Source organism: Gorilla gorilla, chromosome 4 (genome assembly GCF_029281585.2).
Source record: "Gorilla gorilla gorilla isolate KB3781 chromosome 4, NHGRI_mGorGor1-v2.1_pri, whole genome shotgun sequence".
Lineage (NCBI taxonomy): Eukaryota > Metazoa > Chordata > Mammalia > Primates > Hominidae > Gorilla > Gorilla gorilla.
The window spans coordinates 162,081,972-162,109,915 of NC_073228.2; positions in this window are offsets into that span (position 1 = coordinate 162,081,972).

Sequence of the window (27,944 nt, forward strand, 5' to 3'; positions counted from 1 at the left end):
TCAACATGCTTATGGAGGAGGTCGTGGGGCAAGAGGGGAAACCGGGCTCAGCAGGGTGGTGCTGAGAGCTCTGTTTCCTCCACCAGGCTGTTAATAGCAGTTTCTGGCCGAGCCTGTGGCTCAAGCTGCCCATTTTGAATTTGGCTGGCGACTCCTCTGGGCAGGCTCTGTGCCTTTGCCTGTTTGTGTTAGAATGCGACACATGGACCCAGCAGTCAGCCAGGTGCCAACCATGTAATCCGACGCCATATGTTCCCAAGTCAGGAGAGAATAGAACAGATTTTTTTTTTCTCAATTTTGGAAGTAGGTTAATTACATTCATCTACATTTTCAGCTCTAGGGGTCACAGATGCTAAATTATTTCTGACATATTTAGGTGGTCATTTATGACCAAAATTATTAAGTGTGAACTTTACCATCTATGGGAGGGTGCAAAGTCCATATTCCTAAAATGAGACCACATTTCAAAAAGATGTTCCCTTGGTGAAAATGTTTCTCATTGGCACTGCTTTTAAAATGGATTTAAAGTGTTGTTTTGAGGGTAAATTGGTGCTTCTCATTTTATCAGCCTGTTCCTCTGCCCAGATGTTGGTTTGTTTGTGGTATTTACCCAGTTTTCCAGCGGATGTTAATGGATACAGCCAGTTGTGTCCTTTCTCTGCTGCTTTATGTTCTTCAAGCTTTGAGTACAAAACCCTAACTTTTGAGTGAAAAATGCCTGTGTGATTCAGGGTATTTAACCAAGGCAAGTGAATGGCAGTCTTTCACATGGCTAATATTTATGGAGCATTTGATCCGTGTCAAGACAGTGCTGAGATGTTTAAATGCAGTATCTTATTCAATTCTGGAACAACTCATGTGGCAGAAACTCTTGTTATCCCTGTTTTGCAGTTAAGACATTGGGTGTGCCTATTACCTTCCATTAGCCTTTCCAGATGTGGACCTCACACTGCACCCTGCTCTGTGTCTCAGTAGGCTGATCAATATGGATTACATCTGCAGTCCCCTGCCCTCTGGCTTATTTTGGGGGTTGGTCACTGAGGATCTCGGAGAAGGACATTGGAGGGATAAGGGGAGGAGAGTGGAGTAGAACTAGGACTAGAACTTGACAGTTTGCATATGAATCCAATCCCTGTGCTTACAAGCTATATTCTCTGAGTAGGTTTCTAAACATCTTTGATCCTCAGATTTTTGTCTGTGAAATGGAGATGATTCTTCTTATTTCTTGGATAGTGGTAGGGGACTATTCAGTTAGATGATGTACATAACAATATCTAGCGAGATTTCTCATTGTAAATATGTATATATACATATATATATACACACACATATATGTTTGTATTTATATGTTTATATACATAAACATATAAATATGTGTATACATATATATATATATGTTTGTATTTCCTTTGCATTTTGAAGTAGTCTGTGGGGTGATACTTTGTTACTATAGTCTATTCTCTAATGCATCAGATGCCTGTATCCTGCCCAGATCCCCCTCACCCGTCTGGGAGGTCACCTGCATACAACAAACCACTGCCACAATCTCCCTGCCAGAGGGAGTGTGCTTTGCCTTCAAGAGGAGCATGCCAAGGATGCCCATGTTTCTGTTGACTCCTGGATTTTAAAGGTTTTCTTAAAATTTGAGATTTTTCAGATTTTACAAAAATTTGAATTTTGTCAACTGCCTTCTCAGTATTTATAGTTCACATGATTTCCCTCTTTGATTTATTAGCATGTCGAATTACATTAATGGATTTCCTTGTGTTGAACTCTCCTTGCATGTCTGGAACATTATTTTAATTGGCTATTTGGTTCTCTTTGCTAATATTTTGTTTATTGTTGCATCCCTATTTACAAGTGAGATTGGTCTGTAGTTTTTGATACAATCTTTACCAGATTCAGGTATCAGTGTCATACTTGCCTCAACAGGAATTGGGAAAATTTTATTCCTTTTTAATTCTCTGGACCAGCTTAAGTAGCATTGGGATTACTTCTTTTTGGAAGGTTTCGTACAGTTTGTGTATGAAATAATTTAGGTTGAGTGCTTTTTTATTGTTAGTTTTTGTTTGTTTTGAAGTAGGTCTTTGATAATTTTGTCTATTTCTTATAGGAAATTGGTATGTTTAAACTTTCTCTAACTGGAATCAGTTTGGGAAGTTGCCTTTTTAAATAATTATTTGGCCGGGTGTGATGGCTCACACCTGTAGTTCCAGCACTTTGGGAGGCCGAGGTGGGCGGATCACGAGGTCAGGAGATCGAGACCATCCTGGCTAACATGGTGAAACCCCGTCTCTACCAAAAATACAAAAAAAATTAGCCGGGTGTGGTGGCGGGCACCTGTAGTCCCAGCTACTTGGGAGGCTGAGGCAGGAGAATGGCGTGAACTCGGGAGGCAGAGCTTGCAGTGAGCCGAGATCACGCCACTGCACTCCAGCCTGGGCGACAGAGCAAGACTCCGTCTCAAAAAAAAAAAAAAAAAAAAAAAATAGAATCATTCATTTATTTAGGTTTTTAGATTTCTTGCACAGAGTTACACAAAGTGTTTTCTAATGTCTTCAGTTTTCAGTTTCAGTGGTTGTTTGCCCCTTGCCGTTTCTCTTTTATGCGTTTGTGCTTTCTCCCATTTTTTTCCTTGATTAAGCTCGTGCTTTGTCTGTTTTGTTGATTTCTTGAAAGACCAGTTCTGTTATTCAGTTTTATAAAGCATTAAATTCTGCTATTTGTTTTCTTCCTTCTGCTTTGTTTTGATTTACTTTATTATACTTGTTCCAGCTTTTAATTTGGTTGTTTAATTTATTTTCATTCTTTTATCTCTACCGGTTTCTGCTTTAGTTGTGTCCTATCGATTCTGATATGTAGTTTCTAAAAATTATCATTCTAACATTTTCTTTAGCACATATTAAATTTTTATATATCCTCAAGTTTATTCATGTTCTGTCTCATCTGTATCATTTATGTGTCCATCTATTTTTTCCAGGATGAAAATTTTTAAGTCACTATAGCTGTATAGCACATTTGCTATATAACACATGTAAAGCAAGTCAGTCCTCATTCCCTTCTTTTTCTTCACATTTGTTTGTGTGGTTTTACTTGTTGGTGAGTAGTTTTACTAAAATTGACATTTACAATTACTTGGCAAATTTTACTGGGATTGCATTGATTATGTAGATTTGCTGGGGAGAACAGATACATTTATAATATTGAATCTTCTTACCCCAAAACTAGTTATATCTCTTCATTGTTTGTTTTTTAATGTCCTTCAATAGTTTTATTTTTACTTTTGCACATGTTCCACCAAACTTTTGTTTTATTTACTCCAAGTTTTAGGCTTTTCATTCTTTATTATTATTATTATTTTTGCTAGTGTAAATGGACATTTTTCCCCCTCTATATTCTCTAAGTATTTACTGTTCATTTATAAGAATGGCATTGATTTTCATATATTTCTTGTGTAACTGGCTTTATTAAATGCTTTTATTTTTTCTATGATTTTTTGTTATCTTATGCTTTTTAGGTATATAATTATATTAAAATAATGATAACTGAGCATTCATTTTTTTGAATAGTCATATCTATTATTTTGTTGCTTTTACATATGCTGACTGACACCTTTTAGAACAATATTAAATAAAAAATGTAAAAGCATGCCTCACATTTATTGCTGACTTTAATGGAGGTGCTTTTAGTATTTCAGTAGTTAGCATGTTTCTTAATTTGGGAAGTTACATATGTCTTTTTTCAAAAAGGAAGTTTTTTAAAAGAGGGGGCATAGCCCAGTAGTAGAGCATTTGACTGAAAAAAGTAAAAGTCAGGTTTTTTTTTTTAAGTTATAGGTGAATTTAAATTTTATCAAATGCTTTTTGACAATTTTCTAGGCAGTCATATTTTTCTCCTTTGACTTATTGATATGATGAATTTCATTAATGAATATTCTAAGATTGAAATATGTTTGAATTCCTGGAATGAATCAATTTGCACAATATGTTGTATTCTCATTGTTAACGTTTTATTTAGGATTTTTTACATGGATATTTAAAAAATTAGGTTGGTTTGCCTTTTTATCTTTGTAATATTTTAGTATCAAAAATTTAACTCTTAATGAATTTCTAATAGTCTTATCATGTGAACATGCCATAAATTAATGCTTCAAATTGTTTCGTCATTATTTAAGGACATTTATTTTGCTTTCAGTTTTCACCACTGTAAATACAGTAACAATGAATACTCTTGTTAATTCCTCCTACCCTTTAGGTCTCAGCTTATTCACTACTTCCTAAGAGAACCCTTCCTGTCTCCTTAAGTACACCGAATTCTCCAGTTACATGGAGGTATGTTTTCTTCACTGCACATTTTTGCCAGGAATCTACCTTGATTGTGTTTATTTGACTGATGTTTGCCTTTTCCAGCAGATGGTAAGTACTGTAAAGTCACGGATCATGTCTAATAGTGCTCATCACTACATACTCCAAGGATTTCTGTTCCTGGCCCATTGTATATGCTTAATAAATATTTGTATAGAACACCGATTACTATCTGTCTAAAGAGGATAGGCCTGTTACATAAAAGAGAATATGTGTTTTTCCTGGCTGCTTGTGTATATTGAGATGGCAAATTTGTTAGTTGGAGCTGGGGCTGGACTGAATTGTTTTCATAATTTAGGAGAGAGGAATTTGGTTGGAGTTGGAATGATGGAGAAGGGTCAGTGGACAGGATTAGAAAGGCTGAGATGCATGATGGGGAAATGGAGCCAGAGGCTCTGGAGCTGGTATGAAAGGAATAAGGAGCTTCAGAGAAGGGGATTTTCTTTTCTTTTTTCTTTTACTGTAAGTTCTGGGATACATGTGCAGAGCGTACAGGTTTGTTACATAGGTATACATATGCCATGGAGGTTTGCTGCACCTATCAACCTGTCATCTAGGTTTTAAGCCCTGCATGCATTAGGTATTTGTCCTAATGCTCCCCCTCTCCTTCCCTGCCACCCCACAATAGGCACCGGTGTGTGATGTTCAGAGAAGGGAATTTTCGTATGAAATTCTATATAATGGAATCCTTCTCTGTAACTCCAATGTCTTCAGCAAAGCCTACTTAAATCTTCAAGTGCTTAGTCTATGTAGATTTCTTATGAAAATCATTGTTTTGGGGCTCAGGCAGGGTTATTCGCCAAGCACAAAGACGTCCACTATCATCTGAGCTTCACTAAGACTAAATTTAATAGACACAAATGTAAAGCCCTGCATGTGGCTAAAAAAAAAGTCAGATACCCAAGTAGACGTTTTGAGGAGACCTGACTTTGACAACTCTCATTTTGAAAAATTCAGGCAATTATCTGAGTATGACATGAGCCAATTCTGTGTAATCATTATTAAAACCAAAACAATGAATGTAGTCATTAATACTACAGGATTCTGTTCAATGTAGATCATAGTTCCACTTCGCTCTATTGATCAGACCACACTTAAAATATTTTTCGTAGTGCTTTACTTTAGTCGTTGGCAAATTCTGTAGCACCCAGTGCCTGCTACTCAATTAAAAAAAAAAAAAGACTGGAAGCCATGGCCTAGGAGTAATGGTTGATGGAAAAGGAGAAATTTAACCCCAAAAAGAGAAGACTTGAAGGCCATTGGATACCTGTCCTCAAGTATGTTGAAAGAACATGTTGAAGAGAGATAGATTCTGGTTTATGGGCTGCAGAAGGCAGATTTGAAACCATGGCAGATATTATAGAGCAGAAGAAGTAGACTCAGTATATGGAAATGCTCTATGATTAAACTGTAATGTACTGTTGTTGGAAGAAGGAGCTTTCTGGACTTGAAGATTCCAGCAGAGGTTGCATGACCATGTGAAGGAAAGATTGTAGAGGAGATTTCTGCATTGGGTGGGCTGGATTACATGACTTTTTCAATCTTTTTCAGTCAAGAGTCTGAAAAAGCCTGGCCTTATTGCTTTCACTCTTGTTATTACTACTTTAATATATGCTTTACCCTTCAGGCTACAAGCTCTGTGAGGACAGGACTGTGTCTGTCTTGTTACCAGGGCACAGCTTAGAGCTTTGCACTGCCTAGGTGCTTGGAATTACTTGGTAAGTTGAAATGAATGACTGCCTTACTCAATAGCCAAGGCTAGCAGAGCAGTTTAGCCAGTGAGGCAGAGAGAATTAATCAAAGGGATTGGGTCAGTTGATTACGTATCTCCCTGGAACCTATCCTTAACGTGCCAAGTATTGAGCTGACAGGACACCTGGTCTTATTGTCAATGTCACTGTTTAGGTGTGGACTTCAATTTCTCCATTTATGATGTGATAAAACAGTATGATGGAGTGGTTAAGAGCACAGTTTCTGGAGTGAGACTGGCTTGCAATACTTGGAAGTTATTTAGTCTTCCCATATCTCAGTTTTATCTTCTGTAAAACAGAGAAAAGAATAGTACCTTTTCACAGGGTTGCTGTGAGGATTATGTGTGTGTGTGTGTGTGTGCATGCGCACGTGTGCACACATGCACGTGTAAGTTGTTATAAATCGGTGTGAACTTTTTTCCTTTAAGTTAAGCTATTGGAGCAAATAGAAAATATAATAAGACTCTATGTAATATTTGTGGAGGATGATTCTTTCTATATGTAGGCACTTATGAAGAAGGCTTCTTAAATTCTTTTTTTTTGAGAGGTCTTACTCTGCCACCTAGGGTGGAGTGTAGTCATGTGATCTCAGCTCACTGCAGTCTCAACCTCCTGGGCTCAGGTGATCTTCCCACCTCAGCCTCCCAAGTAGCTGGAAGTACAGGCATGTGACACCAGGCCTGGCTAATTTTTTGTACTTTTTTGTAGAGATGGGGTTTTGCCATATTGCCCAGGCTGGTCTCAACCTCCTAAGCTCAAGCAATCCTCCCACCTTGGCCTTCCAAACTGTTGGGATTACAGGCATGAGCCACTGCTCCCGGCCTCAAATTCTTATTTGTTCATACACATACTAAAGAAGTAAGGAGGAGACAGGGGCTGAGTTTCAGTCTAGCTTTGCCACATGCCACAGCCATGATCTTGGGCAGGCCATTCTCCTTTCTTAAATACAAGTAACATGGGGCTGAGTACACCAGTCTTGATCTTCTTCCAGTGGGCTTGGAGCATGAAATAAAATGAGCTAAAACATGTGGCAGGGTCTAGCTAACCATATAGAATAAAATGCATACCTTCAGCTCTATTATTGCTCCTATCTTTGGCCCATATACACACTTTTTTGTGGGGGCCTGGCCCAGTTGCTAGTCTGCAGGGAAAAGATTTCTCATCCTTCCAGGTTAGTTATCCTACTCATAATTCTTTCCTGGGAGAAGGAAAGGAGGGATGTTTCCTCTGTGCTTTAAAGTTGATCAGGATGCTCAGTTGCAAGGTCTTAGATCAGAAAGAAAAATTGCTATTTAGATTTTTATCCCATTTCTTCCATGCTATTTCTTTCACGGTCACTTTAGAAATTTCCCTAGTTCTCCCGTGGCATAAAGTGAGTCAGAATGGCAAATGAAACATGCAGAAGACATAAATTCCAGGCATAAAATATAAATCAAATATACATCTATCAATTGGCTTTATGCTATCCGAGCTGCCCCCAGGGTGTCAGTGGATCAGGTGAATGGATTTCTGCCACTGTGGGTAATTCCATAAGGTAATAGGGTGGGCTCTAATGCAGTGGAGAGGCAATATTCTCCAAGTTATATATCATGGTTTAAGAGGGGAATTTGTATATTTTGATTTTGCGAGTCAATGAAGTTGAGTCCCTAAGGCACTCTCGGAGCTCAGCCTCTCTGAGACTGTGGAGAGAAGCTGGCTCAAGGCCAGGAACACGGCCTGAAGAAAATGAAGCCACCTAGGCTCCAGAGGCCTGGTCCAGAAGGGCTCAGTCCTATGGCCTCAGGGAATGCTCAGGGTAGAGAAAATTATCATATAAATATTATATGTTTTTTTCATTTAATGGGCTAATTTAACTATTATACCAAATAGTGAATTTGTCAAACCAAGTGGGAAAAAATTCAAGCTATTTGATTGACAACACCAACCAGAATGGTCAATCAATTAGTTCTAGTAATTGTGATGATGGAGCTCTGTGATGATGTAGTGAGAGAGAGAAGAAAGATGGAGAAGGAGGAAACACCAGGAAAGGCTAATACTCACTGAGCTGACATTTTATTTTCCCAGGTACTGGGTTTAGCAGTTTTCATGCACAAATTCATTTAATCCTTTCTACATCCCTATCAGGTAGGAACTATGACTTTCATTCACATTTTATGATTGAGGAAATTAGGCATCAAGAGGTTAAGCAACTTGCCCAAGGACCATCAAGTTAGTGCTATAGCAGGGATTTGTATGCCCTTTTAACCACTATACCATGTCACCTTCAAAGAAGAAAAGTTATTTCCGATTTGGAGAATAGTATTTTAGTCTCCAGGAAGTCTGACAACTTAGGTTTAGAAAAGCTTGATCGGAAATGAAAGTATTAGAAATGTGCCTGAAAGCAAGTTAGTGCTCTTGAATACATCAATATGCTTAAGAATTGTTTCTACAGCTCTGCAAAATTAGTGGGAGGTAGGAAAAAACCTGTTTTGACCTCACTTTAGATAAAATCTGTTAGCAAAACCCATGTTTGGATCTGAGTTCAAGTAGAGCTGTAGGGATCTGGTGAGCCGGCTTAGATTTAAGTGTTTTTGAGGTTCCAAAAATAGGGTCCTAAAGAAGGATGCAGACTTTGATTTGATTACCAATGTAGAGCTGTGCTGAACATTTCCAATTGCTGAGGAACCCCAAGTCCAGCCCATATTATGCATATGGCAATCAGCAAGATACAGCAAATGAATAGCTATTATCCAACCCCATCTTCCTAACAGAACTCAGTTATATTCAGTCAGTTACCCTTCCCCCATGCAACGATTTACCTCAGAGACAGTTGACCCCCATTTCAGTCCCCAGGTTGCCTGATTGAGTTTACAATAATCTAATCCCACTAGCCTAAGATTGGTTCAAGAGTTGACATGTGACCTAGTAGTGAGCAATTAAAGTTGAGAGGAAGTGGTGTAGAGAAGGGGAAAGGTTGGGACTTTTGGGATAAATTTTCTTCTATTTAAAGAGACATCCCAGAATGAAATCAGCTTTCTCTTTTCTCCAGAAGTGATTGTGTCTGTGTAGTGATAACTATATATCACAGTGCTTTGAGCTGTTTCTCAAATACCCAAGTAGAATCATCTTTAAACATAAGAGCTTATTTTCTAATTTATCACAACAAGAAGTTCAGAAGTAGGACAGTTCTAGAGTTGGTTAATTCAAGGAACACAAGGTTCCTTACATCTATTTACTCTGTGTGTTAATACCTTTCTCCATGGTGACAAGGTGGCCATAGCAACTCCAAGAATCACCTTCTCACACAGCTGTGTGCAGAGGCAGTAAAAGGGCAAGTTCCTGACTTGTGTCCCTTTATATGAATATAAATGTTCCTGGAAGGGCCAACGCCCACTTCCCCTTACAATGCCCAGATTTTGTCAGATGTGCATTCTTTAACTGATTGTGGGCAGAACAATGAAATATCCGTAATTGGCTTAGATCATGAACACCCACATTGGGAAGGAGTTAATGAAGTACACTAATCTCTGATACATGAACAAAACTGGGCTTCTGTTAGAAAGGAGGAAGGTGGAGAATATGACTATTGGGTAGACAACCAATAGGGTCAACCAATGCCTGCAACAATTACAGTGAATCGCTGCCAGTTTGAATGAAGCTAACACTAAGGATGGCAGAGTGGCGAGAGAGAAAGAATCTAGGTCTTTAATGACATAATGAGCTGCTAAATCAAACCAAACAAGAAGCCTGAGCAACTATCTGTGGACCTCCTGTTATGTGTCGTAAGAAGTTTCTTTATTATTAAAACTGTGTGAGGTTTCTGTTATTTCCAACTGAGATTATTAAACATGGAGTTTGGTGAATGAATATGTGAATATAATGTTTAAGTTCCTGGGGTGAAGGTCTCATTGTATCTGACTTTGGGATAGGCAGATTTATAAAAAGGTGAGGATAAGTAAACTTTTGACATATTGAGTCATAGTTTAAATGTATCAGGGAACACAAAGTGAATTCTTTTGAAAAGATATCATCTTGTATTTTATTTATCTTATGAAGTTATTCTTTTAAAAAGAGTTAGTGCATACCTGTGGCCATTAGGGTTGAGGGAAAGTATCTCTGTGAGTAACTAGGCCTCTCCTGGATGGATATAAAGTGGGGAGATTATTTGTGTATGCGGGGGGAGTATTCAGTTTACACATTCACCAAATATTTGTTGAGTGCCTACATTGTGTTGGGCACTGTGCTTGGCTTCAAGGATACAACCATGAACAAGACAAACATGATGCCTGCTTTCAAGATTTTGGAATCTGTTATAACAATAATATCCTCTATGTTTTAAGGATTTAGACCCAAAGATCCCTAATCAATCCTAAACATATAGAGAATATTAGTGACAATTTTGTTTTACTAAATATTATACAAATTTAATATGCAATATCTTCTGGTTATATAGCACTTACAAAGAGCAAATTTATAAATCACATAATAGTAACAAATATCTATTGTTAAGGACTCACTATGTGTCATGTGCTGTTCTAAGTGTCTTATATGGATTGCCATGTCCTCCTATGATACTCCTGTGTGATAGATATTACTAGTCATCTCATTTGGCAGATGAGAAGCCTGAGAGATGTTAAATATTTTATTAAAGTTATCCAGTTAATAAATTGCTGAGTTGAGACTTGAATCCTTGTTGTCTTATTCCTGAGCCTATTCTCCTTATCCCTGCTATATGGGCATGCATTTTACTCCCCCATTGTACAGATTTGAATCTGAGGCTCAGACATGGGACATGACTCACCTTTTTTACTGTTGAGGAAGTCTGTGCTTATTTCACAGGGTCTTATGAGGATTAAATGAGACAATATGTAAAAAAAAAAATTAACATGGTGCCTGGTATGCAGGAAGCTTTCAAGAAATGGAGGGCTTTGGTTTGTTATTGTAAAACAGGTCTTAAGTTTTCTGGTCTAATGCTTGAGGTTATTAGAAGCCTCTGAATTTTAAAAAGTCACAACATCTTTAAAAAATACCATACCCAGTTCTTTTAAACCCTTTGTACTTATAGGAGTTTACTTGCATTGTAGGGGAAATTGGAGATGGAGATACAGACACATAAACAGTATCAGAAAGTCTCTACTGTCTCCTTTCACTCTTTTCAGAACAACCATGGTTAGATCCAGAAATCCAGGACTGTGGGCCATTGGGTTCTGTATCAATTTTCAAAAGGTGACATCATAGAATCACAGAATGTTAGAATTGGAAGGACATGGAATCTAATCTCTTATTTGAAACCTGATCTCCTTTTTGTTTTTTACCTCGATGACACTTTCTGAAATTTGGATTTGGGCTTTTGGGTACACATGAAGATATTTACCACGCCTTTATCACATAGAGAAAAATCAGGCTAACTCTTTAAAAAAATGTTTGCACTATCACATACATACAGAAAAGAGCTCTAATCTGGGACGTATCTCAAAATAATAAGAGCTATCTATGACAAACCCACAGCCAATATCATACTGAATGGGCAAAAACTGGAAGCATTCCCTTTGAAAACTGGCACAAGACAGGGATGCCCTCTCTCACCACTCCTATTCAACATAGTGTTGGAAGTTCTGGCCAGGGCAATCAGGCAGGAGAAGGAAATAAAGGGTACTCAATTAGGAAAAGAGGAAGTCAAATTGTCCCTGTTTGAAGACGACATGATTGTATATCTAGAAAACCCCATTGTCTCAGCCCAAAATCTCCTTAAGCTGATAAGCAACTTCAGCAAAGTCTCAGGATACAAAATCAATGTACAAAAATCACAAGCATTCTTATACACCAACAACAGACAAACAGAGAGCCAAATCATGAGTGAACTCCCATACACAGTTGCTTCAAAGAGAATAAAATACCTAGGAATCCAACTTACAAGGGATGTGAAGGACCTCTTCAAGGAGAACTACAAACCACTGCTCAAAGAAATAAAAGAGGATACAAACAAATGGAAGAACATTCCATGCTCATGGGTAGGAAGAATCAATATCGTGTGAAAATGGCCATACTGCCCAAGGTAATTTATAGATTCAATGCCATCCCCATCAAGCTACCAATGACTTTCTGTACAGAATTGGAAAAAACTACTTTAAAGTTCATATGGAACCAAAAAAGAGCCTGCATTGCCAAGTCAATCCTGAGCCAAAAGAACAAAGTGGGAGGCATCATGCTACCTGACTTCAAACTATACTACAAGGCTACAGTAACCAAAACAGCATGGTACTGGTACCAAAACAGAGATATAGATCAATGGAACAGAACAGAGCCCTCAGAAATAATGCCGCATATCTACAACTATCTGATCTTTGACAAACCTGAGAAAAACAAGCAACGGGGAAAGGATTCCCTATTTAATAAATGGTGCTGGGAAAACTGGCTAGCCATATGTAGAAAGCTGAAACTGGATCCCTTCCTTACACCTTATACAAAAATTAATTCAAGATGGATTAAAGACTTAAACATTAGACCTACAACCATAAAAACCCTAGAAGAAAACCTAGGCATTACCATTCAGGACATAGGCATGGGCAAGGACTTCATGTTTAAAGCACCAAAAGCAATGGCAACCAAAGCCAAAATTGACAAATGGGATCTAATTAAACTAAAGAGCTTCTGCACAGCAAAAGAAACTACCATCAGAGTGAACAGGCAACCTACAAAATGGGAGAAAATTTTCGAAACCTACTCATCTGACAAAGGGCTAATATCCAGAATCTATAATGAACTCAAACAAATTTACAAGAAAAAAACAAACAACCCCATCAAAAAGTGGGCAAAGGACATGAACAGACACTTCTCAAAAGAAGACATCTATGCAGCCAAAAAACACATGAAAAAATGCTCACTATCACTGGCCAACAGAGAAATGCAAATCAAAACCACAATGAGATACCATCTCACACCAGTTAGAATTGGCAATCATTAATAAGTCAGGAAACAACAGGTGCTGGGGAGGATGTGGAGAAATAGGAACACTTTTACACTGTTGGTGGGACTGTCAACTAGTTCAACCATTGTGGAAGTCAGTGTGGCGATTCCTCAGGGATCTAGAACTAGAAATACCATTTGACCCAGCCATCCCATTACTGGGTATATACCCAAAGGACTATAAATCATGCTGCTATAAAGACACATGCACACGTATGTTTATTGCGGCATTATTCACAATAGCAAAGACTTGGAACCAACCCAAATGTCCAACAATGATAGACTGGATTAAGAAAATGTGGCACATATACACCATGGAATACTATGCAGCCATAAAAATGATTAGTTCATGTCCTTTGTAGGGACATGGATGAAACTGGAAATCATCATTCTCAGTAAACTATTGCAAGAACAGAAAACCAAACACCGCATATTCTCACTCATAGGTGGGAATTGAACAATGAGAACACATGGACACAGGAAGGGGAACATCACACTCTGGGGACTGTTGTGGGGTGGGGGGAGGGATAGCATTGGGAGATATACCTAATGCTAGATGACGAGTTAGTGGGTGTAGCGCACCAGCATGGCACATGTATACATATGTAACTAACCTGCACATTGTGCACATGTACCCTAAAACTTAAAGTATAATAAAAAAAAAAGAGCTCTAATCATATAGCTGTATTGATTTCCACAAAATGAGACAATAGAAAATAACTGGATGAATTTTCACAAAAAGAACACCTGAGTAACCAGCATCCAGAGGAGAAACAGGACCTTATCTATGTCCCAGAAGCCCCCCTGTGCCCTCTCCCGGTCACTAACTGTTTGAAGGAAATTACTATCCCACTTCTGATGCCATAAATTGATTTTGCCTGTTTTTGAATGTAACATAAATAGAGTCACACAGCATGTACTTCTTTGTATCTTGTTTCATTCTGTCAGCATAACATTTAGGAGATTTACCCGTGTTGAATGAAGTTACAGCTTGTTCATTAACTCATTGCTGTGTAGAACTTGATTATGTGAACATACCACACTTTATTCATCCGTTTTTCTTTTGATGAACAATTGGGTTGTTCTCAGTTTAGGTTATTAATTACAAGGCTTCTATGAACTTTCTCAAACATGTCTTGGTGGGCATTTGTTTACACTTTTGTGGGAGTATATACCCAGCATTGGAATTGCTGGGTCATAGAAATTGCACATTTTCAATTGCAATAGATTCTGCCAAATAACTTTTCAGAGTGGTTTTCTAGTCTAGAAAGATTATATTTAACTTTTTCAAGGACAAGACCCAGGGGGAAGCATTGGAAGCCCTGTTGTACGTGGGCCTGTAGCATTAGAAGTATCCAGTTAATAAATTGATTGCTCAATGTGTCTTGATTGAGCTTTTACTACGTGCTAGACGCTGTGCTAGAGGCGCTAAGGACCTTATAGACTAATGGAGGAAGATAATTTAAATATATAATCACATTATTGACTTTATATTTACAAACTGTGTTAAGTGCTATAAAGGAGATATACAAAATGCCATAAGACCAACAGGCTAGTGTCCTTTCCCTTTTAATTCTTTCTGAAAGGAAGGGGAGAAGGGGGAAAGCAACCTACCTCTAACTGTAATAGTCTTAATTGTGAACCAGCTTCTAAGCTATCAGGTTGGAACCTAATTAATCACTGAGGGTGGTATAGAATTGATGAATTACTTTGGTGCTCTTTTACTAGTATAAATCTTTGATTTAATGATTGCTGCTCTCTGATTCATACCGTACTACCCTGGTGATCAATATGCATGATGAATGGCTGATTTTCAAGAACTACCCACTTTATAAAGCTCCTTTACATGTACAGTGTGTGTATGTATGAATTAGTACTCTAGACAGATTTCTGACAAAGAGGCAGAGGGTGAGGTAATATTGTGGGTGAGGAGGAGGGGAAGAGATGGGGGAGATGAATGGAATTTGCTCGCAGAAGTTAGGAAGAAATGTTCAGAACAGGCGAAATAAAGTACTACATGAGAGGGCTCCTCTTCTGTGTTGACTTTTTGACAAGCCTCTCTTGGCCCAATCCTTGGGTTCAAGGATCTGCTGTTGCTTGAAGGAGATTTACTGTCCACAGCTCCTTCAGAAAGAGAAACTTTTTGTAGGCTAAGAGCTTCATGTAATTTACTAGCTCTGGATTTCTGGGCTTTATTTCAGAGTTTCTAATGCTGAGTGGGGATGAAGTTGGGAAGTTGACTGCAGTTTGCAGAGGTCCAGGAAGACTTGTTTTGTGATTTGCTCATTCGTTCCTTCACTAAACCCAGAGCTATTTATTGAGTACCTATCATATTTCAAGTCCCAAGCTAGTCACCAGAAACATACTGGTGAGTCAGACAGGTATTAGCTTTGCACTCAGGGAACTTTTTTTATCTGCAAGGATATGCTGGACTGCCAGGCTTCTTTTGGTCTGGTGGACATGCACCTGCTATACTTCATTGTAGATTTTTCAGGATACCTGGTTTTAGTTTCTGGGAGCTATCTTTAGGCCTCCCTCTTTCTCATGCTCTTTTATATACACATATGTTTTGTGATTGGATTTTCTCATCTGTCAAAGTTTGCTTTCTCAAATTTGCTAGGGAAAGCTAGGTGTCTCTCATGTAACTATGAAACAATGAGACCAATTTTGATGTGAGTTTTACAGAAATCAGCCTCTTTCTTGCTATCCTATGAATATGACACCAACTTGAATAGTAAAGTATTAATATTATATAAATGTGAGGTGTTTTGAATGCCCAGTGACTTTTATCTGGAACACATAATCAAAGCAATATTAAAAGGCTTCTTATTGTACCATTGTTTTTGATTGCAAGGAGTTGGAAAAAACTTAAAGGTCTATCATTGGAATTATGGTGAGACACGATGAAATGACTCCAAATCATCATGTAGATTTCTGTGAATGTAAAAATAAGTTCACATCATTTTATTGAATAAAAAATGGTCGAGAATAACATGCATAGCCATGATCTCTGAAACATAGTAGGTATTTGTTCAATAAACTAATAATCAGATTTTTATAGCTGTCCCTATCAGCAAAAAGAGGTGTGTGGAATGATGCCCCCTAAAACATTAACAATGAGGGGTAGTGGAACATCAAGAGTAAAAAAGGCATTTGAAAATATGTTTTAAAAATAACTTGACATTCTTATAGCAAATGTAATTTATGTACATACCCAGAAAATACAAGCTATTTTCATTATTAAACAACAGTATTCTGAGTAAGAACACCTTCTATTTGTCAAAAGGGAGGCTAGAAACTTCTCTTCTCTGGGATCTGATCTTCTTCAGTATGTGAAAGAATTAAGAAAAACGACTCCCAGGCAAGCAGTAGAGTCTCTTTGTACAAGGCCTGGAGGGCTGATTCTGTTAACCAACCCCCTCCATCACCCTGGAGAAATCTGAGCGATTCTGCATCTTTCCTCCTGGGAGGTGGTTTGCTCCCCTCTCCTGAAAGTAGGGGATTCTCACATTTATTACCACTGTGGCTTCTCTTCCCCTTCACTTATCCATCTCACCCGGGTGGGTTTCTTGTTTTATTCGGCACCCAGTAGAGCCCTGCTGAGCTGTGGGCCTCTCTTTCCCACCAATCCTCATCCAATTAATTGATAAAAAATTAATAATTTAACTTTAGAGATGGGAATTATACACCATTCTCCAAGCTCCCTCTTCACCAAACCTCCTCGAGTCACCTCACACAGACAAGCACCTGAAGCGAGAGGAAGGAACATTTTCCATATTTTAAGTGGATTTTACCACTTGAGCATCCTTGATTGGACGGCAGGAGAAAGAACGGGAGGCACAGAGCAAAATCGGTCCCTCTAGAAATCAGGAGGTTAAAAGGAAATTGGTAGGAAAAAATCACATTTGTTCCCTCTGTGCTTTTGGATATATTTGGGACTTTTGCCAACCTACTTACTTATTTTAACCCTGAACTGCATATACGTGACACAACTCCACTGATTTTGCATTCATTTAAAAGCATGTGCTCTGAAATTCAGACAGTCTTCACTAGTGGTGGGACCTTTGGCTTCAGTGTTTTTGTCTGTAAAATAGAACAACCTACCTTCTAGTCTTGTGACCATCGGTGATATAAAACACTTATAGCACTTAGCATGGCAACTGACATAACACAAGGGCTTGAAAGTTTTAGATGTAATGATGACTATTTTTTCTGAAAGTCAGTGTTAGTGATTTTTTCAATAGAGGCTTAGCTGAAATTTATCGTGATGCTGGGAGGGTAAGTTTCTTCATAAACTAGTATTCATTTAGGAAGGAAGTTTTCTTTGAAAAAGTTGCTCTTTAAGAATGATATAATTTGGGAGGCCAAGGTGGGCAGATCACCTGAGGTCAGGAGTTCGAGACCAGCCACGGCTAACATGGTGAAATCCTGTTTCTACTAAGAATATAAAAAATTAGCTGGACATGGTGACACATGCCTGTAATCCCAGCTACTCAGGAGGCTGAGGAAGGAGAATCACTTGAACCCAGGAGGCAGAGGTTGCGGTGAGCTGAGATTGTGCCATTGCACTCCAGCTTGGCCAACAAAAGCAAAACTCCATCTAAAAAAACAAAAGAATGATATAACATGATTATAATGGTTAAATGACTCATTTCAAGTCCCATCTGGTGTCTTAGACACACCGCTGATAAGCAACTGACATAGACACGACATTATTCTTAGTAGGTTATGCAAGTTCACCCTCTGTTAAATGTCCTGTCAACTATAATCTGAGTTACAAGGTTTTAATACTACTTCATTAAATATGCTGTCTAAATTGGATGTTTACTTAAACAAAGGTACCTTTACTTATTTTGAACAAATTGGGGATGTGTTAGTGTACAATAGAATTGGCAGTTTAGATTGTATTAAGATGATACAGTGACTTGAAGCAAACTCTTTCGGGTTTTTTTCATGTAAATTTCATGGTATGAAGAGCCATGAAGTTCTTTGTAAGTGTCTTACATCTCCTTTGTGCTACAGTAAACCCATAGAGGTTAATAATTGCTTGCTCATCTTTTTATCACACATGCAGCATTCATAGCCTGGTGTTTAGTGCAGAGGCTCAATATATGTTGAATAAATGATGTCCAAGAGTTTGTGTGAACAGTTATTTGTAGGGCTGGTTAAAGGGAAGATGATCTTAAACATGAGCATTTCATGTCAGCCTGTTTTTAATCTCTCACAAAGCATATAAAACCCATGTGCTCACTCTGTGTTTTGTATTTCTTTTGTGTCTCTTCTGATGACACCTAGGATGGTAGATATTTGGTGAATACTTACTGAATTGGACCAAATTAAATACAGGGAGCAAAAGTAAAATAGGCTGCTACTGATCTTAAACTGCGAAAGCAATTACTCTGATTTCAGCTCCTCAGTAGAACTTTTGTGGGCTTTCCAGTGCATGGGAACAAAAGTTATCATCCATGGGAAACTGTTCATATCCAGAACAGAGTCTCATCTCCTCAACTGTTTGCAAAAATAATTGTGATTTATTAAAGAAAGTCAGCTGTTAATGCACAGTTTGAATTTTGTAGCCAACTGCCATATTTTCTCAGACCTTGCTTTCAGCTGGGGAAGGACCCTGGAGCACAGTTACCTGGGTGAGTGTATTTACCCAGCTCCTCCTCAAATGGAGACAGAAGAGCTTTGGGGAAGCATTTGCTTCCCTTCCAAACTGAGCTTCCTCTGTCTATGAAGCAGAGTGAAGCTATAATTTCAGTCTCATAGTCAGAGTCTCATGACAATTACTCTAGCATTGGAAAGATATCAACTTTTCCTCCCACCTCCAGGTGATAATGCTGGCTTGTCTAGATATCTCAAGTTTTCATAGCTAGGAAGATTGATGCTGGGGAACTGATAGGAGAAGGAGTTGAGGGTGGAGACATGGGAGTTGGTTTGTTGAGGGGCTGAAAAGAATGGTTCATCCTCAGTGATTACAGAGAGGATGACCCTCCAAATCCCACAATAAAAATCATGTCCTGTGTAAAAGGGAGAGGCCATTTCATTCGTGAAAAATAACCATGAATAGACAGGCAATGGGAGAACAGCACTTTGGAGGTCAGGGCTCCTGGATGTTTTTCTCTCTTCATTCTTAGACAGGAGACACTGTGGAATAGTTTGATGTAGAGTGAAGAAGCTACTGAATTGGATAGCAACAGCTGAGTGCATGCAGCCTCACAAGCAGTACAAAGCTCACCAGCCAGTGTAGCTTTCATGACAGCTGCAAAAGCAATGGCTACATAAACTTTCTCGAGAGGAGGGGGAAAACGGAATGTGAGAGACGCTCTTGCAGTAAGAAAAACATAATAAATCCAAGAGCTACATATAGCCTGGGGTTTTTATGACCATAGCCAGGCATGAAGGAATGACTGAACTTAAGCAAAGCTGTTAATTACCTGGGTGAGATCAAAAGCCCAAGTAAGGGAAGATATTTATGATGCACCTTACAGGATATGCTTCAACTTCTTACTTTTTTTTATTAATTAATTTGATTAAATAGATTTAAAGAGCCCGGGCAGAGCCCTTTAAATCATATTCCATATTGATCTAATGAAATAGTCAATAAATTTACCAACATAGCCCCTTTCCTTTGCACAGTCTGGAGGGAAATGCTTTACTGAATGGTTATAACTCAACTCCAAACCTCACTGCTATTCCCACAGTGACTCATAGAGAGCAAGAGGATGCTGGGAAAATCTTTTAGGCCATTTGTGAGAGTGCTTGAATAAGTGGTTTAGCACCTGTTTACAGACTACTCACCACCCTGCACCCTACCTCCACCTCAAGCCCTTTAGTGGACTTTACTTGAGCCAGCCAGGGTTGGGTGCCTTGCAAATTCTATGCATCATTTACCAACTTTACTAACTCATGCAACCATCTGTTATATCCCTGGCTTTAGGCTTCAAGACTCCAGTCATATTTCAGAGCCTTTGATTTTTATTCATTTGTCCATTTAGCTTTTTAGGTATTGACAAAATACAGCTCATAAATACAATAAAATGTGTGCAGGTAAATAACAAATCTATAACAAAGAATCTTTAATTTCTCAATAAATCTGGACTAAGTCATGGGAATCTTTCCTAAAGTCACTTTTTTTGTGTCCCTTTTCTCATCTCCTACAACAGTGAAGGGAACCTAGGCAGTGGAAAGCACATGAACAGGGGTATTTTATATGAAATTTTAGACCCTAGTATTTCATGAATTTCTTCCACTGAGTGTGGAATGGAGCATGTTAAATTAAAAAAAAAAGGCATTGGCCTGAGGCTGTCTCCCTACTTTGAGTTTGTGATGAACTGCAATCTTAGTACATACACGAACCTAACTTAGAAGTATATTATTTGCAACAGATAGCTGGGTCTCAACCAATCACAAGCAGTCAAGCTTCAGCCAATTACAAGCTGTCAGCTAATCAGACCGTGTCAAAATAAGGCAAACTCCAAGCTACAACCAATCAAGCTATTTCTGTACCTTCTGTTTTCTGTCTGTAAATACTGACTGCCTGGGTTGCAGAGAAGAGCTCTCTGAACCTCATCTGGTTCAGAGTGCTGCCCAATTCATGAATAGTTCTTTGCTAAGTTAACTCTGTTAAATTTAATTTGTCTAAAGTTTTTCAATTAACAAGCAAGATGTACATTTGTCTGATAGTCACTAATGCTAAAGGCAGATGTAAAAATGGTATTCTGGGGACATGATTTCCTCGGGCTTAGAGTGTCAAGTCAGCACAGAGGTGACAAAATTAACTTTAAAAATACCTTAATGTGCTCATACAGGCAGTGTTACTAGTTTTGTGCCTACAGCCCTGCAAATAATTCTTGTTTACATTCAAGTATGAGAACCTACAAACAGGAACAAGAACAAATAAGTGTGCAGCTATGGGGAATCCAAACCATCCTATCATGAAGATGACTGTCTAATTCTTAGCCATGACTCGGGATGGGTTGTGGGTCCTAAAGTGGTCCTGGTTGCCTTCAGGCTTTTGTCTACACTATTTTAATATTAAACCTCTCTTAACCTTAATGCAGTCTCATATATTTATTTGTGATTGTGAGACTGAAACCAGGAATCATATCTTGGAGGATGGGGCTGGTGAAGCGTGGGTATCTAGGTTTGAAAATCTGGAAGGCTAGGTGAAATTGGGCCTCGATACCCCTTTACTGTACTTGAGAAAGCAACTGAATTTACTATCTCAACCAAAGCAGTTTATGGATGTAAAATGATGTTAAAGAGGAAACGCCATCATGAATTGGAATGTTGAACTCATTTGGAGTGATGGAGAAATCTGTGTAATTGAGGCCTTTCCTTCCCCGCCCACCCCTACCTCATTCTATCTTCAATTATCTGGGTAATTTGGTCCTGAGGGCATAAATTCCTTTATAACTCAAATCCATTATGCGAGAAGAATCATCAGGAAATTACTCAGATTGCATCCCAGAAGCTGTGCCTAGGGTTTTGGAGCAGATCCGGCCTTCCATTAGCCCAGCACTGCTCTCGATTTTAGATACGAGCCTGGAGGCTGGACATCCACAGCTCTTCCCTTCATCTCTCTTTGTTTCAGCAAGAGCTGCCTGTAGGGAAGCCCCGTGCTGGTGCTGGCTGGCGGTGGCTTCTCTCCGCCCAGGGCCACTGTCGCTGCCAGCTTTCCTTGGCTGATGTAGATGCATTCATTCCAGGCCAGGGAGAGCTGCTGCCAGGCGGGCAGGCATATGCTTTTGCCTTGTCTAGCCATCTCCAGGAGCCAGGGACACAGGCCTTTTAATTCAGCTAAACCTCAGGCCTTCTGGTGGAGAGCTGATTTTCATGTTTGTGCCCTGACAGGAGATGTCTCTGTGTTGTTGATGGTCAGGAGCTGCCTGCCTTTGGGCTTACAGGTACCCACGCCAAATGCAAACATTTTTCGATTTAGATTTTGGATGAGGACGTTTCAGTGTTCTGAGCAGACTCATTTATCTGGCTTTACTTTTTCTAGATTTCTGGTTTACTAGGGATACTCAGCTTGGGTTTGGGGTATGCATGCATTTTCCCTTGTATTCTTTTTTTGCTTTCACAAAGTGATGACTCAGAAGAGGGTGGCATATGGAAGGGTCTTGGATTTTGGTGTCAGGGAGACATATGTCTGTTGCTTTGTAATGTCTTTCCTCACAATTATGTATGTGCCATTTGAACAGATATTTTGTTAATCTTATTTTCTTCTGTCTCCCAGTGCCTAGCATAGTGCCAGGCATAATAGGTGCCCAATAAATAATGTGAGTGAGTGAAAGGGCAGGCTCAGATTCTCCTACCAACTTAGAAGCCTTGTGATTTTGGGTGAGGTTTTTAACCACCCTCTGTCAGTTTTTCACTTGCAAAATGTGTAAGACTATCTAGAAAGCGACTGCCACAGTCCTGTGAGCAATAAATGTTCTTCAAGGGCAAAAAAAAAGGGTGTAGGGTTTTTTTTTGTTGTTTATTCAACAACTGTTTATTATAGTTCTATTTTGTGCCAGGCACTATTCTATGTACTATAGATACTACTGTGAGCCAAATATATAGAATTCTTATCTTTAAGGAGCTTACATTCTAGTACTCAAAAGCAGACCATAAATACATAATTAATATATAGTATGTAAAGGTATACATTTAATGATGTAATGCTTCATTTTTAAATTATTATTATATTTTAAGTTTTAGGGTACATGTGCGCAACGTGCAGGTTTGTTACATATGTATACATGTGCCATGTTGGTGTGCTGCACCCATTAACTCGTCATTTACATTAGGTATATCTCCTAATGCTCTCCCTCCCCCCTCCCCCCACCCCGCAACAGTCCCCAGTGTGTGATGTTCCCCTTTCTGTGTCCACGTGTTCTCATTGTTCAATTCCCACCTATGAATGAGAACATGTGGTGTTTGGTTTTTTTGTCCTTGCGATAGTTTGCTGAGAATGATGGTTTCCAGCTTCATCCATGTCCCTACAAACGACAAGAACTCATCATTTTTTATGGCTGCATAGTATTCCATGGTGTATATGTGCCACATTTTCTTAATCCAGTCTATCATTGTTGGACATTTGGGTTGGTTCCAAGTCTTTGCTATTGTTAATAGTACCACAATAAACATATGTGTGCATGTGTCTTTATAGCAGCATGATTTATAATCCTTTGCGTATATACCCAGTGATGGGATGGCTGGGTCAAATGGTATTTCTAGTTCTAGATCCCTGAGGAATCGCCACACTGACTTCTACAATGGTTGAACTAGTTTACAGTCCCACCAACAGTGTAAAAGTGTTCCTATTTCTCCACATCCTCTCTAGCACCTGTTGTTTCCTGACTTTTTAATGATCGTCGTTCTAACTGGTGTGAGATGTTATCTGATTGTGGTTTTGATTTCCATTTCTCTGATGGCCAGTGATGATGAACATTTTTTCATGTGTTTTTTAGCTGCATAAATGCCTTCTTTTGAGAAGTGTCTGTTCATATCCTTTGCCCACTTTTTGATGGAGTTGTTTGTTTTTTTCTTGTAAATTTGTTGAGTTCATTGTAGATTCTGTAATGCTTCATTTTTTTTCCCCACAGCTTTGATTTAATCAATGGAAGAAACTGGTCTTATTACTCTCCATATTCCAAGGCCTAGCACAGGCCCTGTACATAGTAGGTGGATCATTTGGAACTGTGGATTTTAAGGTTTATTTGAAATGGAGATTAATGTTGGAATTTCTTCTTTTCAGCCAAAAAAGATCCTTCACAGGATAAAGTCCCAGGCTTTGTGGCAATTAACAGAGCATAATTCTTTACATATTTATGAGGTTTTACATTTTATATATAACTTCTTGCACCTTTGTAATGTTATGGTATTTGACCCACTCTGTGAGTTAAGTACACCTGCCACCATTTCACCCACTCAGCAGGTAAGAAAACAGAGGCAGAGCGTGGGGATTTGCTAATGTCAGAGAGTTATTTTAGTGGCATACACATTAGAAAACACATGTGCTGACCCCAAGCTCTTCTCACTGGATCATGTACCTATGAATATTGAGCCTAAAGGAGGATCCAGGTATTTTCCACCTTTATTCACTCTGTCAGTGCTGCTTATTTGCAAAATCTCCTTGCCTTGTTTTTTCTGGTTATATGGCCTGACGTTTGTGTCTATCACATCATTTACAAATTGCTCTAAACTCTGTTTTTACTATTATTTCTGACATACAGTCAATTTCTTAGCTTACAGCTCGATTAATCATGCTTGAATAATTTTGAAGGGAACTTTTGTGTAGCTGGAATTTGGAAAGTGTTGAAGAATCAGTCTTCTAGCTTTCATCACTACTTTTCCCAGACATAAACCAGCTGAGAAATTCTACTTCATTTACCATGATAGGATGTCTATCTCAACGTTCATGAGGATTAACATCATTAATGATATCTCCAGTTCAGGAAAAAAAGAAAGAGAAGAATCTCTTTGTTTCTGTCTCAGAATAAACTTTCCTAAAGATGATCTTATACTGCAATTTGAAACCTGCTTTTTTTTTTTTAACTTCTGATAAAATAGCATGTAAATTGCTCACAAATCAAATGTGATATATGATTTATTTACTGCTGACAATCCCGGTCCTGTCCAAAGCCACAAGGAATGATAAATTAAGTGCTTCTTCACTTAGTGCTGCTGATGTTCATTGCAAACCTTTTTAAAAATGATGTTGAACATTTTTACAGATGGGACATAGCCCAATACAATAGCCCAGTGAGGAGACAATTACTGGAATGGAGGTACATATATATTTTTTCTTTATACACATGTGCACGTGCAAGCACACAATCTGGGGCCCCACTAGCCTCATCCTGCTTTTACTCTACACGTTGCTCATATACTTCATTCACATTGGTCTTCTTCCTGCAACATACCAAGTTCATTCCTACTGCTGGGCTTGTTGAAGTTTCTCCCTCTGAAATGCTTTTCCCCAAATCTTCACATAGCCTAGTGATTTTCAGGCAGGGGCAGTTTTGTCTCCTAGGAGACATTTGGTAATGTCTGGAGATATTTTTGAGTGCCATGACTTGGAGGTGGAGCTGCTGCAAGATCTAGTGGGTAGAAGCCAGGGATGCTGCTTAACATCCTACAAGGGACAGGGTAATTCTGCACCACAAAAACCGATCCAGTCCAAAATGTCACCAATGCTGAGGTTGAGACACCCTAAGTTATAGCTGACCTTTGTCCACATTTGAGAATTAGTGCAAATGTCAACTCTCCTTCCAAGAGAGACCTTCCCTGCCACCCTCTCTAAAGCAACCTTATTTTCTTCCGGTACTTTTTCTTTCCTCTGTGACTTCAAGCACTATCTGAATTTTTAAAAAATATATTTGTTTACTTGCTTTTTGCTTGTCTATCCTCTGTAGAATGTACATTATACTTGAGGGATCTTATCTGTTTTTTGTACCACTGTCTTCCCAAAGCCCAGAACAGTGCCTAGCATATAGCAGATGCTCGCTATACATTTCTTCAAAGAAAGAAAGGAAGGAAGGAAAAAAGAAAGAAAAAAAAGATGATAGATGGATCAATAATGAATAAAGACTGAAAAAACTTAACAACATAAAAAAATACTCCCCTTTGAAATGATATGTGCCAGAAATATGTAATAGACAAATGCCATTTGACCATCACATGTAATTGGTATGTTGTCATAAGAAAACGTTTGGCAACAGTTCCTGATAAATGATGGATGTATATACTGTGAATAGCCATCAACATAGCACTTAGTTTTTAGATGAAGCTCACTGAGTTCATTAACACTGGTTTTCGGTCTGAAAGAGCCATGGGCTCCATTCATTTGTTAATAGCACAGCTGGAATCAAGAAGACTGATTTTGGGATCTAGTCAATCAATATGTTTGTCTCATCCGGACAACATGAGATTCTTTTCTGTGTATTTGTTCTGAAAACCATAGGATTTTTCTCCATTTATTTGCTTAGTTATGGCTGTTCTTAATTTCCACTGCTTTGTTTTCACTGCTGCTGGTCATTATTTCCTGACCTCTTTACATGTTGAGACTACACTTTTGGGCTTGGCTGCAGCATTTATAGGAACCTGTCTGTTCTTTGGCATCATTTATGAACAGTTCAATCATATATTAAAAGAGAATTATCATTAAAAAGCCACCTGGGTTATCATTTTCAAAATAAAGTTAATGCAACGGAATGCACTTAGTGCTGATAATTACTGAACGTAACAGAATGGGTATTTGATGACTGAGAAAGCAACTCAAGATAACAATGGTCTCACAGTCATCACAATGCATTTGAATTGTCCTTGCCCCACAGGTGGGTGAGAGTGCTATGGTCACAGAGAGATTCCCTGTGTGTGACGGCAAATGCGTTTACTCTACCATGGAAAACACGTGTTTCGTGAAGACATGACTTTATCGACTTTTTCTCTGGCTTCCTACTGAGCCTTTAAACTCTGGAACTTTCATCATGCTTCCATCCCCCACTCCCAGCCTCTGTCTTTATCCCCTAATTACTTGAGCTTAACTTCCCTGACCTACAGAGAGTCAAGAAAAACTGGCATATAAAGCTCCGTTGTGTTTTGGTCTGACCTATGGGTCCTTTAAATGAAGCCAGGATATACAGTGTGGGGGTTTGAGCTGCTAATGTCTGGACGCTTTTAAGAAGCATAAATCTCTCCAAACCCAATGGGGACTTGAATGTGGTGATTTCCAACCCTCTTGGATTTGTGACACCTTATGGTTTGATTTGCTGACACCTTCTTCCCCCTTTTTAAAAGTAACAGGTGTGTCATATGTTTATGTAAAAAATTAAATAAATCATCATTTATACCTTTTTATTATTTAGCTTTATTTTTGAGGGTGAGGGAAGAGGGAGGCACTTTGGAGAATTTTTTATAGCCGTAATAGCTGTGTTCTTTGGGGCTAGCTGAAATTTAATCCTGTTTGTATCCCCAAGCTTATTGCAGTGATGCTAGCTAATTTACCCTTGCTTTCTTTGAACTGTTGTTTGTATTCTTTTGTGTGATCCTTCACCATATGCTATCCCATGTTGTTCTCAAATTGCTTCTAGTATATTCTATAGTCCCGGAAATATCATTACTCTTAGATCTGACGCAGTTTGAAGCATAGAGTAGATGCACAATAAGAAATCAGTTGAGTAATTGGAGACATCTTTGGATGGGGCTGAGGCACAACCCGGGTTTGGAACACAAACTCTCACTGCTTTGAATAAGTTATAGAGAAGAGAGAAGCAAATCTACTCCATGATGGACTAAGTACAGGCTTTCTCATTTCCATGGAGAGAGCAGTGACAGCCACAGCATCAACCACACTTGAAGGAAATCAAATCTTGCAAAATGGAATTCCGAGGGCATCAAATGAAGGAATGCCATGATGTAGCCTAGAACTTTTGGTTTATTATTCCAGCTGCTTGCTTGTCTTCTTTGATTATGTGGGAAGGACAACCATAGCCATCCTGGCTATCTTGGTATCTCACCAGGCATCATAAATGGTCATGGCCTCTATTGCTCCTCGCCTATTGCTTCTTTGCTCACAATGAGGGAGTGAGGAGGACTCTCTCCCTGCCAGTGTCTCAATCCTTGCATAAGGATTCCAAACGGTGTGGTCTTAGTCTTTCTCACCTCTCAGTTTTACAGTTTTGTATTCAATTTATTTCTTTAGCTTTCATCTCAAGGATTCTGGGACAAGTTTTTGTCAATGAGGTTGAATTGGAGATCTATGAGAGGCATCCCATTGGGTACCATGCTGAAGTCTTCCTTGACATCTATAGTTGTTCAGTGACCTGGGGTTTAGTCAGCATCTCCAATCCTTCTTTCAGGATGAACTTTCCATGGGGGGATCTCTCCAAAC